Raw genomic sequence first — 12871 nt, forward strand, 5'->3', positions numbered from 1 at the left:
TATTCGAAAACATCTTGATACTCTAGATGTTGTCTGCCTATAAGACTATAAGCTATAGAGAAAGACCCGTAAAATAAGCTACAGCAGCAGCAATGATCAATAGTTAACAATAATACTCTAATACTAAGAAGTCTCTTAGATTTAAGTGGTGCAAGGTAGTTGCAAGGTAGTTACGTAAACATTTCCCCCAACTGTTTAACCTGTAGAGCGAAAAAACGATGAGATAATTAAAATTCAAGATCAAAGTATTTCAATGATTTGCTGATGGCATTGCTATTCTCCATGAATATGGGGAAGAATAAAAGAAACTGTCCAATGGAATAAACTAACTAATGAGTGCTGAATAGTGCTTGAATGTAAACGAAAGAAAGTGTAGCAGTAATAAGATAAGCGATAAATTTGGCGTTCAAATTTGTGACGGTGCAGTAGACGAATTTTGCTGCCTCGGAAGCAAAGTAACATATGAAAGACGAAGTGGCGAGATGCAAGCAGCTGACTATCATAGGCAAAGAGCATATCGTCTATAAAGCAATCCCACGAGTATCAAATTTTGGCCCTAAATTAAGGACTAAGTTTCTGGAAATGTACCTTTGGTGCACCACTGGAGTGAACAATGAAGCGTAATAAAGCTGGAACAGAAAATTATTGTAGTTCTGATGACTGGAGTTACAGAAGATTCTGAAATTATTTGAACTTACAATAAATCTGCAGAATCGGGGAGGAAAGTAATACAAGTGAAACAAGGGAACAAAGAACACCATGAGAGGATATGATTTAAGACACCGGGAAATATCTTGAATGGTGTTAGAGAGAGCTGTTGGTATCCATAGCTACAGGAATGACTCAAACTGGAAAAAAAGTTAAACAAGTTATTGAGTTATTGAGGACGTTGAGTGTATTTGAGTGGGGATACGAGGTCTATTTGGCCTCTAGCACGAACTGTTGGAGAGCTGCAGCAGATCAGCAAGCCGTTACTCGCAACACCACTGTAAACAACAGTGGCATATTTTTCGAAAACTGAATTCGCACCTTAAGACGATCTTTCATTTTGATTACGAAGGTGTGTGCAGTGTATTTAAACACCTCATGAGCCTTTTTCATGCTCTTTTGATCAATAGTTCAGGTGTTATTATTGTCTTGACAGAAACTGTGATCAGTTCCGTTTTAAAGCTATGAACTCCAAACTTTTTATAAGGGTCAATGGGGACCGTGCTACTGTAGATAATGCACAATCAGGTTTCGCCGGGAGTCGAAATTATTAATGTTTTTGTGTAAGTTAGCTCAGATGAGCAACCTGTGCCCAGTCTGAGGTACTTAAGTACACTGTAAGACAAAAAAGCACTACTAAGGAATTATCAGAATGGGACGGAAATCGGTAAATGTGATGTAAAAGTACAGACAAAGATATTATTGCAATTTTTGTATGATTTATTCAAGAGGAAGAGTTTTACGAATTGAGCATGTCCATAACGATTAGGCTTACCTCTATCCATTAGCAATGCTTATCAGGTTGGTATCCCACCGCTGTCAGGAGCGTCTACAGACACTTTGGTTTGGAATCTCATTGTCTGGAGTAGAATGGTCTTTAGTGATGGTTCCTGCTTCGAACTGATCCCTGACGACCAATGTTGCCCTTCGTTCCAAGCTTACATTTCAGCAAGATGATGCCCCTCTGCATACGGCGAAACTTTCCATCATTCGTCTTCATCTTTAAAGTCAGTACCGCCATTACACTGTTGGCTCCCTAACTAGAAACGTTTGGACAATTATGGGCTGGTCCCTTAAACCAGTTCGGGATGCTGACGATATTACGCTTCAGTCAGACAGAATTTGGCACGATATCGTTCAGGGGGACATACAACATCTCTCTCAATGCCAAGCCGAATAACTGCTTCCATAAGGGCTTGAGATGTTCCAGCATGTTGTTGGGTTGTTCAATTTATGAAGCTCCTCCTCTTGAATACATCATCCAGTTTTTTATGAAATTCTATCATCTATTTATTTCCGTCCCATTCGGACAATTTTTTTGTGATACGTCGTTTTCCTTTTTTTTTTTTTTTTTTTTTTTTTTTGTCTTACAGTGTACTCTGAAAATTTTACGATTACTTTCGAACTCTTGCTGCTGGAAACCTGTACCAAATGAAGACTTAGAGTAACTACAACAGTGTGAACTATACTGGCGAACTTTAACTTTCCCGCATCGGCTAGACTACGACTTTTCAACAATTACATCGCGACAGGAATATAAATAATACTGGTGTTGAAGTGTTCCAATCTGCCGATTTTCCTGTTTATTCCTTTACGAGCTGCAAAACACGTTTCGGACATTTGTGACAGCTTCGTTCCAAGACCAACAAACATTTTATGAACTTTTTCTATTTTTCATTCTTCAACTCATGATATATTCCGATTGTAAAAGATTTTGTGATAATTGTTCCAAGAATGATCTGGTGTGTTCTATTGAAGAATATAGTACTTTTTGATCTTAACTGTATTTAATAATGCAGTCCTACGTAGTTATCCGAATAAGATTTAATAAATTCTAGTGCAAGGCTATACGTTCTGCGATTTTTTTCCTATGCATTTTTTGAATGTTAGGCAGCATACATAGCATGCCTAGGGAGGGGGTGGAGGGGGTGGAACACCAATTCCGCAAGTGTTACTCTCAGATGAAGGTGCTGGCGCAGGAGAGAGAGTCGTGGCAGGCCGCATCACACCCACCGAAGAATGATGTTTAAATACAAAAGTAGGAAAACTGTTTGTATCTTAAACGTTGAAACCAAATATAAATGAAATAGTTTAATAGTAACTGACAATCGCTAATGCCTCAAAATCATATAGTTAATTTGTGGAAAATCTAATATATTATTAAAGGAGTGTGTTTCAAAAAATAAGCCAGCAACTTATCTCGGTGACGAATAACTTAGGATGGAGCGGATAATTTTCGTGGTAGAGAATATTTAACAACAACCAGTGAACATGCATCATGCGAATGGAGATCTGTAGCACTTTACTGGAACGCCGTTGGCTCCAGCCTCAGAGAATATAAAACCTGCCACTCGAAGTAGATTACCTTCATTTAAGGCATGGAGTGGGTGAAATTTGAACACAATGGCTGATACTTTGACCATAGCACTGGAGAAAACACAGCATCCGGCAGATCCTGAATAGGATACTCACACACTACTCCGTAGAGGATTGTTTGCTCTCATTTAACTGAATACTACGTTCTATTTTGTTGTTTCACATTGTACACATCAAGAATGTATATTGCTTCGTATTAGCCAATTGAAATATTTCTTCTCTTGCTCCAGTCAGGAAATAGCAAAAGTGTTGCACGTGATCTGTTTTCTGCCAATGACTCTTTTACTTGAACTGTGAATTAACTACCCTTACATGTCAGTATCTCACAGCAGCCATACGTTGTCACGTGATGCAACTGAGTGCCTGTGTTGTCTGCGAGTAAGCTGGGTCTGAGGCTAGCTATACTTGTTGTGGTGAAATGTTGATTGCAATAAGCATGTTGAATTTTATCTCTAGGTCAAGACTTATAATAGCAACTGCCACTTCTGATGGAAACGAAGGAATTCAGAATGCAAAAAGAAAGATGTTGTTGCAGCATTTTGCTATATTTTATATTTTTCGCTGAAGTGTACACGTTTGTCCAATTAATGGATTCTGTCACGTTCCATGCTATTAAATGTGACGGCAACTTGTCAACAGAAACGAATGAAAAGTGACTGAGTCCTACCAATACCGAAGAGTAATTGCTTCATTTCTGGTTTCGTCCGCCCACCTGTTTAGAAGTTTTTAAAACTGCTGCTATTCGTTTTATACGTACTGTGACCAGTGAAATAACTGAATCAGTAACAAGTCAAATTTCCATATTGGGAGCCTCACTGGAAGAACACATGTTCATACCAAGCCATATCTTGAAGTTCATGATTGTTAATAAGATTATAACTGCTTTACAACGTGTTTGTTGCTATTAGAAGTAGTTTAACTTGTCGCAAAATTGAAGTATATACTTCCTGGAAGTTAGTATGGACAGAGGTCATTGTTGGCAACTGGAATAAAATAATAATTGGATCCTTTTACCGACCTCCCAGCTCAGATGATTCAGTTGCTGAAAGGTTCAAAGAAAACTTGAGTTTGATTTCAAACACGTACCCGACTCATACGATAACAGTTGTTGGTGACTTTAATTTACCCTGGATATGTTGGCGAAAATACATGTTTAATTCCAGAGGCACACATAAAATATCATCCGAAATTGTGCTAAACGAATTCTTTGAAAATTATTTCGAACAGTTAGTTCATGAGCCCACGCGAATAGTAAACGGTTGTGAAAACACACTTGACCTCTTAGCAACAACAAATAATCCTGAGTTAATAACGAGCATCAACCGATTCAGGGATTAATGAACACAGGGGTTATAGTCGGAAGAATGAATATTGTAATCCCCAAATCCTCGAAAAATAAGCGAAAAATATACCTATTCAAAAAAACAGACAAAAATTCACTTGGCGCCTTCCTGAGAGACCATCTCCACTCATTCCAAATTAATATTATAAGTGTAGACCAGATGTGGCTTAAATTAAAAGAAATAGTATTGGCAGCAGTTGAGAGGTTTATACCAAATAATCGAGCTGATCCTTCTTGATACACTAAACGGGTTAGAACACTGTTGCAGAAACAACGAAACAAACACGCCATATTTAAACAGACGCAAAATCCCCAAGATTGGCGATCCTTTACAGAAGTTCGAAAAGTAGCGCAGAGTTAACTGTTAGATGCCTATAACAGTTTCCATAACGAAACTTTGTTACGAAACCTGGCAGAAAATCCAAAGAGATTCTGGTCGTACGTGAAGTATGTTAGCGGCAAGAAACAATCAATGCCTTCTTTACACGACAACAGTGGAGATACTACCGAAGACAGTGCTGCCAAAGCAGATATACTAAACACAGCCTTCCGAAATGCCTTCACAAAAGAAGACGAAGTATATATTCAAGAATTCGAATCGATAACAGCTGCCAACTTCAGTAACGTAGAAGTAAATATCCTTGGAGTATTGAAGCAACTCAAGTCACTTAATAAAAGCAAGTTTTCTGGTCCAGACTGTATACCAATTAGGTTCCTTTCGGTGTATGCTGATGCATTAACTCCATACTTAACAATCATATACAACCGTTCGCTCGACGAAAGATCCGTACCCAAAGACTGGAAAGTAGAACAGGTCACACCAATATTCAAGAAAGGTAGTAGGAGTAATCCACTAAATTACAGGCCCATACCATTAAAGTCGATATGCAGCAGGATGTTAGAACATATATTGTGTTCGAACATTATGAATTACCACGAAAGAAATGGTCTATTGACACACAGTCAACATGGGTTTAGAAAACATCGTTCCTGTTAAACAGATCTAGCTCTTTATTCACATGAAGTGCTGAGTGTTATTGACAAGGGATTTCAGATCGATTCCGTATTCCTGGATTTCCGGAAGGCTCTTGACACTGTACCACATAAGCGGCTCGTAGTTAAATCACGTGCTTATGGAATATCGTCGCAGTTATGTGGCTGGATTTGCGATTTTCTGTCAGAGAGGTCAGAGTTCGTAGTAACTGACGGAAATTCATCGAGTAAAACAGAATTGATTTCAGGCGTTCCCCAAGGCCGTGTTGTAGGCCCCTTGCTGTTCCTTGTATGTCTATATAAACGATTTGGGAGACAATCTGAGCAGTCGTCTTCGGTTGTTTGCAGAAGACGCCGTCGTTTATCGACTACCAAAGTCATCAAAAGATAAAAACAAACTGCAAAACGATTTAGAAATAATATCTGAATGGTGCGAAAAGTGGTAGTTGACCCTAAATAACGAAAAATGTGAGGTCATACACATGAGTACTAAAAGGAACTCGTTAAACTTCGGTTACACGATAAATCAGTCTAATCTAAAAGCCGTAAATTCAACTAAATACCTAGGTATTACAATTACGAACAACTGAAATTGGAAAGAACACGTAGAAAATTTTGTGGGGAAGGCTAACCAAAGGCTGCGTTTTATTGGCAGGGCACTTGGAAAATGTAAGAGACCTACTAAGGAGAGTGCCTACACTACGCTTATCCGTCGTTTTTTAGAATACTGCTGCGCGGTGTGGGATCCTTACCAGGTAGGACTGACGGAGTGCATCGAAAAAGTTTAAAGAAAAGCAGTACGTTTTGTATTATCGCGAAATACGGGAGAGAGTGTCACAGAAATGATACAGGATTTGGGCTGGAAATCATAAAAAGGATGGCGTTTTTCGCTGCGACTGAATCTTCTCGCGAAATTCTAATCACCAACTTTCTCCTCCGAATGCGAAAATATTTTGACGACACCGACCTACTACATAGGGCGGAACGATCACCACGATTATCGTGGGAAATCAGAGCTCGTACGGAGAGATATAGTTGTTCATTCTTTCCGCGCACTATACGAGATTGGATAATTGAGAATTGTGAAGGTGGTTCGATGAACGCTCTGCCAGGCACCTAAATGTGATTTGCAGAGTATCCATGTAGATGTAGATGTACAACATTCGTAAGAAATAATGTTGAGAAACAGAATCATTAAAAGTGGATAGAGAATATTTATTACACGCATTCGTTATTACGAAGATTTTGGGATTTTGTCATCCATTAACTTTTTCCACGGAACCAGACCCTTAATTCTGCTTCTACTTACATACTCCGCAGGACGCCGTATGTTGCACAGCAGAGGGTACCTTGTACCATCACTAGTCATTTCCTTTCCTGTTCCAGTCTCAAATACAGCTAACAAGAAACAGTGGTCTACGTGCCTGCATACGAGACCTAATTTCTCTTATTCGATCCTCTTGGTCATTACAAGAAATGTCTATTGACAGCTGTAGAATCGTTCTGCAATCAGCTGCAAATGCTGGCTCTCTACATTTTCTCAATATTGTTTCGTGAAAGAAACGTCGTCTTCCTTCTAGGAATTTCCATTTGACTTCACGAAGGATCTCCGTAATATTCGCGTGTTAATCCAACCTATGGGCTACAAAACTAACAGATCGCCCCTGCATGTCTTCCTTTACTTCAACCTGGTGGGCAACCAGACACTTGAGCAGTAATCAAGAATGAGTCGCACTAGCGTTCTGTATGTGATCTCGTTATCTCCTGATCTCCTGAGAAACAGAAATCGACAATTCCCCTTCCATCTACCGTCCTTACCTGATCTTTCCTTTTTATATCGCTTCGCAACGTCAGTCCTGTAAGAGTACACTACTAACGGTGTATTCGAACATTACGGTATTCTTTCTCCTACTCATCTGCATAAACTTACATTTTTCTGCACTTAGAGCAATCTGCCATTCATCACACAAACTAGATATTTTGTCTAATTCATTTCGTATTTTTCTAGAGTCACTCAAAGACGATACCTTCCCATACTCCATACTATAGTCAGCAAACTGCCACAGATGGCTACCCAACCTACCGGCGGATCATTCATGTATACAGGGAATGAGAGCGGTCCTGTCACACTTCCCTGGGGCACTCCTAACAATACCCTGTCTCTGCTGAACACTAGCCATAGAATAAAACATTCTGCTTTCTATTATCTAAGAAGTCTTCGAGCTTCTTACATACCTGTAAGCCTACTTTGTGTGTAGGGGAAGACGGGGCAAGAAAGGGAGGTGGGGTAAGACGGGGAAGAGCTATAAGCTACAGTTAGAGTGCTGCCATCTGTGGATAACTACGTCAACATCATCAATACGCAGGTCCCAGTGTGTTGACATTGCTGAAGCTTAGTTTCGCGGCGGTTTCTGTGAGCTTTGCAGGGTACGTACAATTGTTATACTGATTTGCAATGTTTTACACCTTTCGAGGTCCTAAAACATGTGCTTCGTGGACATTTGTCCTGGCTGTATATATAGCACTGAATAGTACGTCTTATTAACAGTAAACTACTGTGTCAGTAGTCAATGTTCATTAAATAGTGTTCATGAAGGCGTAACATAACCTGACAGCATATTAGGGGGCAAGACGGGGTGGGGCAAGATGGGGGGCTTCCCCGTCTAGCCCCTGCTATTTGTCCAACCATTACGTTCTTATCGTCTCATGTGTATACCTCGCTGCGGGTTTTGATCACGTACATTATACGTTGAATACGATTTTAAATAGCCGCTGAAGAAGGCTGGATACGTTGTATTAGCTGCGGACAATGGGCCCACGACACTTGTACCGGGATAGATAGTAATGATGACGAGGCTGTCCACACTTGTCTAATATGTGAAAGTAAGAGGCCTAAATAAAACGTAATACCTGATTCTAAAATTCGCAGATCCATGTTTCAAAACCTTATCGTCACATGATTTTAAAGTTAGCTTCCCCATCTTGCCCCGCCTTCCCCTACCTACCTCCGTTCTCGATCTCAAGTGGGGCAGGTATTATTCGAATCTTTAGTTCATAATAGTGTATTAGACCTTCAGAGGTGCATTTTTAAATACTAATTTAAATCAACAAAGTATTTGCTTGCTACTTGTGATTTAGATTATTTTGTAAAAATTCGAAGTTTCCTCGCTTGCTCCTGGGATCTATTAACGTATATCAGAAATCTCTTTCTCTACCTAGTGATGTTTTTGCTGAGAACGTTCTTCTCTTACTGTTATATGTTGATCAGCACTGCCTCATAAGGATTCTTACTTTCAAGACATAATCAGGCCATACCAAGAGCGCTGATTTTACAAGCTATTGAAGTTCAACGCTCCATGCAAACTATGGATTCGAATTCATTTCAAATCGTAGATGTTACCATCGATACCGTCTCAAGTTCTCTAAGTGTATTTAATATTTGTTGTACTGCTTGTGAATGATTGGACAGATTTCAATACAATTCATAAGATTATAGAATATTTTATTCCACAGAAAATAAGTATTACATGCACAATTTCAACACATATGACAAGGTGTGAAACATATCTCATAAAGTTAGTCATGTTTGTGTTTCCAAAATTTATGTACATTTCAAGGATTTTAATAATTGAATCTGACTGGTGCTCTTTTCTTTTTTCCGTTTATTTATATATCTGGATTACACATTCACATAATACTTTTCGAGAAATAATTTCCAGGAATATGGTGTCTTAGTACATTCTGTAATTTACTTCAATGTTATTTAATAATAATACTGATGGGAGATTGAAAGTTCTTAAATGACATGAAAGACTAAAAGCCTAGAATTACCAGTATAAAACAGCATAAAATACTTTACACTATAAAAAAGTTCCTATTGTAAGATGATTTATGGCAGTTACCTGAAGTCTAGCGTATGGATAATTAAAAGTAGAGCTATTCTCTTGAGACACATATGAAAGACTATGTCTCTAAAGATAAAATCCTATATTTAAAATTATGTTTCTTAATTTTATCACAATAGATAAATATCTACAAACTTCGCTTGATGAACTATGTCACAAATATTGAGGATCTATAAGAAATTTTTCACCACCTCGATGTTCACCTTAAATTGACTGTTGTTGTGTACTCTGAAATGTTAAGTCGATGTTTTGCTGGTGTTGAAATGTTTCTGGTAATTATGGCGATATGACAAACTAGACTTGTTGTGTGGTAACGCTAAAACAGGGCTGGGAGTTATTGGTGGGTGGAAGAGTTGGGTAATCGCCTCCATCTATTATGATATGTTACTGAGGTGTGGTCTCTATTGTTCTGGAGATATGCTGTGTGTCTAAAAATATTTTGGATCAGTCTTGTAAAAAGTAGTAAATCCCTTAAGTACGTTACAGGAGGTATATGAAAGAGTGTGTAATGTTCCTTACCGATTACCAAGTGGGTTTAACTTCACTGACGAATCTGAAGAAAAAGATGACACTTTGTGCGTTCGTTATTTGAGGTGGGCGCAGTTACATGTGAGGAACAAATCGTCTCTCGATATAGTGATGTGAACATGTATCCGAAAAAGGGCCGTTGCACAAGATTTGTACAGTGAAGTATCTACATGGGTAGCAATGTTGGTTTTACAGTTTAATACTCGTAGTACTGAAGTCAGAAGTTATCGAATGTTGTTAATATTCATTAAAGATCTTATTAACAACAGTTAGTTCAGAACTGTTATAATAATTCCTTTATCACATTTAGCTTAGGAATTTTGAAGTGAATCTGCTGTTACGTTAATTCCCTGTTACACATGAAAAATATGAACTCTTGTTTCATGATGAGCCGAGTGCTGACGGAAATAGCGTTTCATATAATATTCGTTAGTTGATGTAGAAAAAGTTACTGTTCAGATAAATGTGTTTTAGAAACCTGTTAAATCTAGTTAATGATAATTATTTTTAATAATGTATTTCAACTAATTCTGAAAATAAATGACACATTCACGTAACTGAGTTATGACTTTGTTTCGTTGTTTATTATACAATAATTTATGTGATGTGTGCGTAGCCCAGGAATTTTGAATTAATATGAAAAATTTTTATGCACATTTTATCGTTTTTATGCCATTCTAACAGTGTCGAGAAACGTAATACCCGTGATTTCCACAATTTTACCTGCGTAACGCTTTCCTTTATATTAACTAGGTATAGAAGAATATTGTAAAACAAATACTTTATCTGTGAACAATTGCTGAAGGGTTATCCGCTACATTAAGTTTGCCATAAACCGTTTCGAAAAGTTCTTCGTATAACACAGAATTTGTCGTCGGTATAAACATCGATTCGGAGCATATTGAAAATTTTATAAATTCATACGAGCTATGAATTTCAAATAACTCAACTCTTTCATTACATCTTTCAAAGAACTTTTTAAATTGCTACAATGTTGACAAGCCCTAGCAGAGATTACACTAGCTAATGACTGTTGTGTTTTCTTATCGTCAGTCAAGAGCCGTGTTTTTTCACATATCCTAGCCTCTGATTTTGAGCTCATATTCTAATTTTCGATAATATCTTTCTTTCCATTTCGCTATTCGTATACGACTATCGGTCACGAATACTTACAAAAGTGACTACTACCTTCCAAGTCGAACATTTATCTGCCATAAATCAAACTTGTAGCCTAAAAGCGAGTTCATATTTTTTTTTACACTTTGCCTTATATATTCGCGGGTATAAGTGCTTTGTTGCGTAGCACGAGGACCACGATGTACTGTCGCACCTGAAGACTGCATAAGCTGTAGTAAAAAATAAGACGAGCTGAAGTTGCAGCTATAACAGGAAACTGCAACAAGAAAATTTAAATTTTCATGACAATAATACCAATGTGTCGCAATTTTTTCGATACGCCATCATTTTCTTCGATGCGTGCAAATTTTTGATTAAAGAGGCAGAAACAGTTTCCCTGGTATCTATTACTGTAATGAAAAATATTTTGTATTTTTCTCCGCATATGAAGGATTAATATCTTTGTTATCAGAGAAAATAATAATAATGATAATAAGATCTAATATCTAGATCATCAACTACGAAACAGTGAAAGGATTAATGTCACGATTTTGTCCTTGGAATTAAAATAAAGTCAAATAGAGCCGGTCGGAGTGACCGAGCGGGTCTAGCCACTTCAGTCTGGAACCGCGCGACCGCTACGGTCGCAGGTTCGAAACCTGCCTCGAGCATGGATGTGTGTGATGTCCTTAGGTTTAAGTAGTTCTAAGTTCCACGGGACTGATGACCTCAGATGTTAAGTCTCATAGTGCTCAGAGCCATTTAAACCATTTTTTTTAAAGTCAACTAGAACTAATAAACATTGAAAGTATTTAGAAGTCGTAAGCATTAATAATGAAAGAGGCGGAAATCACAGAATAGGAAAAGTATAAGAAATTGCTGGATTTACTTGGCATAAGAGGCAAAAACCCAATTTTGATCTTAATCGCATTTACAATTTTGACTGTGTTTAATTTCGGTCCACACGATGATGGTTGGGATGTCATGGTCATTCTCAAGTGTCAGATTTCTTTTCTTTGCGTATGTCAAAAAAATTATAGTAGTCTTATGGTATACACAAACATCTTATGCGGTAGTCACACACAGTTAAAACAGTGGAATCCAATTAAGTTTCCGTACTATCTTCAAAATTCGCAGAAAATGGTGGTCCGTTTTGTGCCCTCGTACAGGGGCTCCGTTACAAGTTTGCAGGTCTTGTAGAGGGGCGTGAGTGCATATTGTTTTGAGTAGGAAACGATGTCTGGAAACATACCTTTCCGTGTTACAATCATTTGAAAATATTTTTGCTAACTAGGTAAGCAACAGGGTAGACATCGTGTGGTTGTTTACGTCGGACTTGCTGATCCCATTTGACTTCAGCCCTTCTTCTCTGATTTGGTTGTAGCATCATTCATGTGTATGTCAGTGTTAGAGCAACGTGGTTGAGTACACGCTTGCAGAATGCATATTATACTCCTGAATGGCGAAACTCACGGTAATGGAACTGCTGCTGGTCGCCCTTATGAAGATCGTTCTCTAGCGATTCGATAGCATTGCATTTTCACAATTACGCAGCGGCATCCAGAAAGGGTATCGTCTTGGTTAGCAGGCTTGAATGTGGTGCTTCAAGGAGATGGCGCACGCCCGAATTCGAGGAGGCCGTTTTTCATCATATAGAAGAGAACTCGTCAACGAGTACACGAGTAATTTCTTTAGCTATTAATGGTTCAAATGGTTCAAATGGCTCTGAGCACTATGGGACTTAACTTCTGAGGTCATCAGTCGCCTAAAACTAATTAAACCTAAATAACGTAAGGACATCACACAAATCCATGCCCGAGGCAGGATTCGAACCTGCGACCGTAGCGGTCGCTCGGCTCCAGACTGTAACGCCTAGAACTGCACGGCCACTCCGGCCGGCAGC

The sequence above is a fragment of the Schistocerca piceifrons genome, chromosome 4 (genome assembly GCF_021461385.2).
Source record: "Schistocerca piceifrons isolate TAMUIC-IGC-003096 chromosome 4, iqSchPice1.1, whole genome shotgun sequence".
NCBI classification, from domain to species: Eukaryota; Metazoa; Arthropoda; class Insecta; order Orthoptera; family Acrididae; genus Schistocerca; species Schistocerca piceifrons.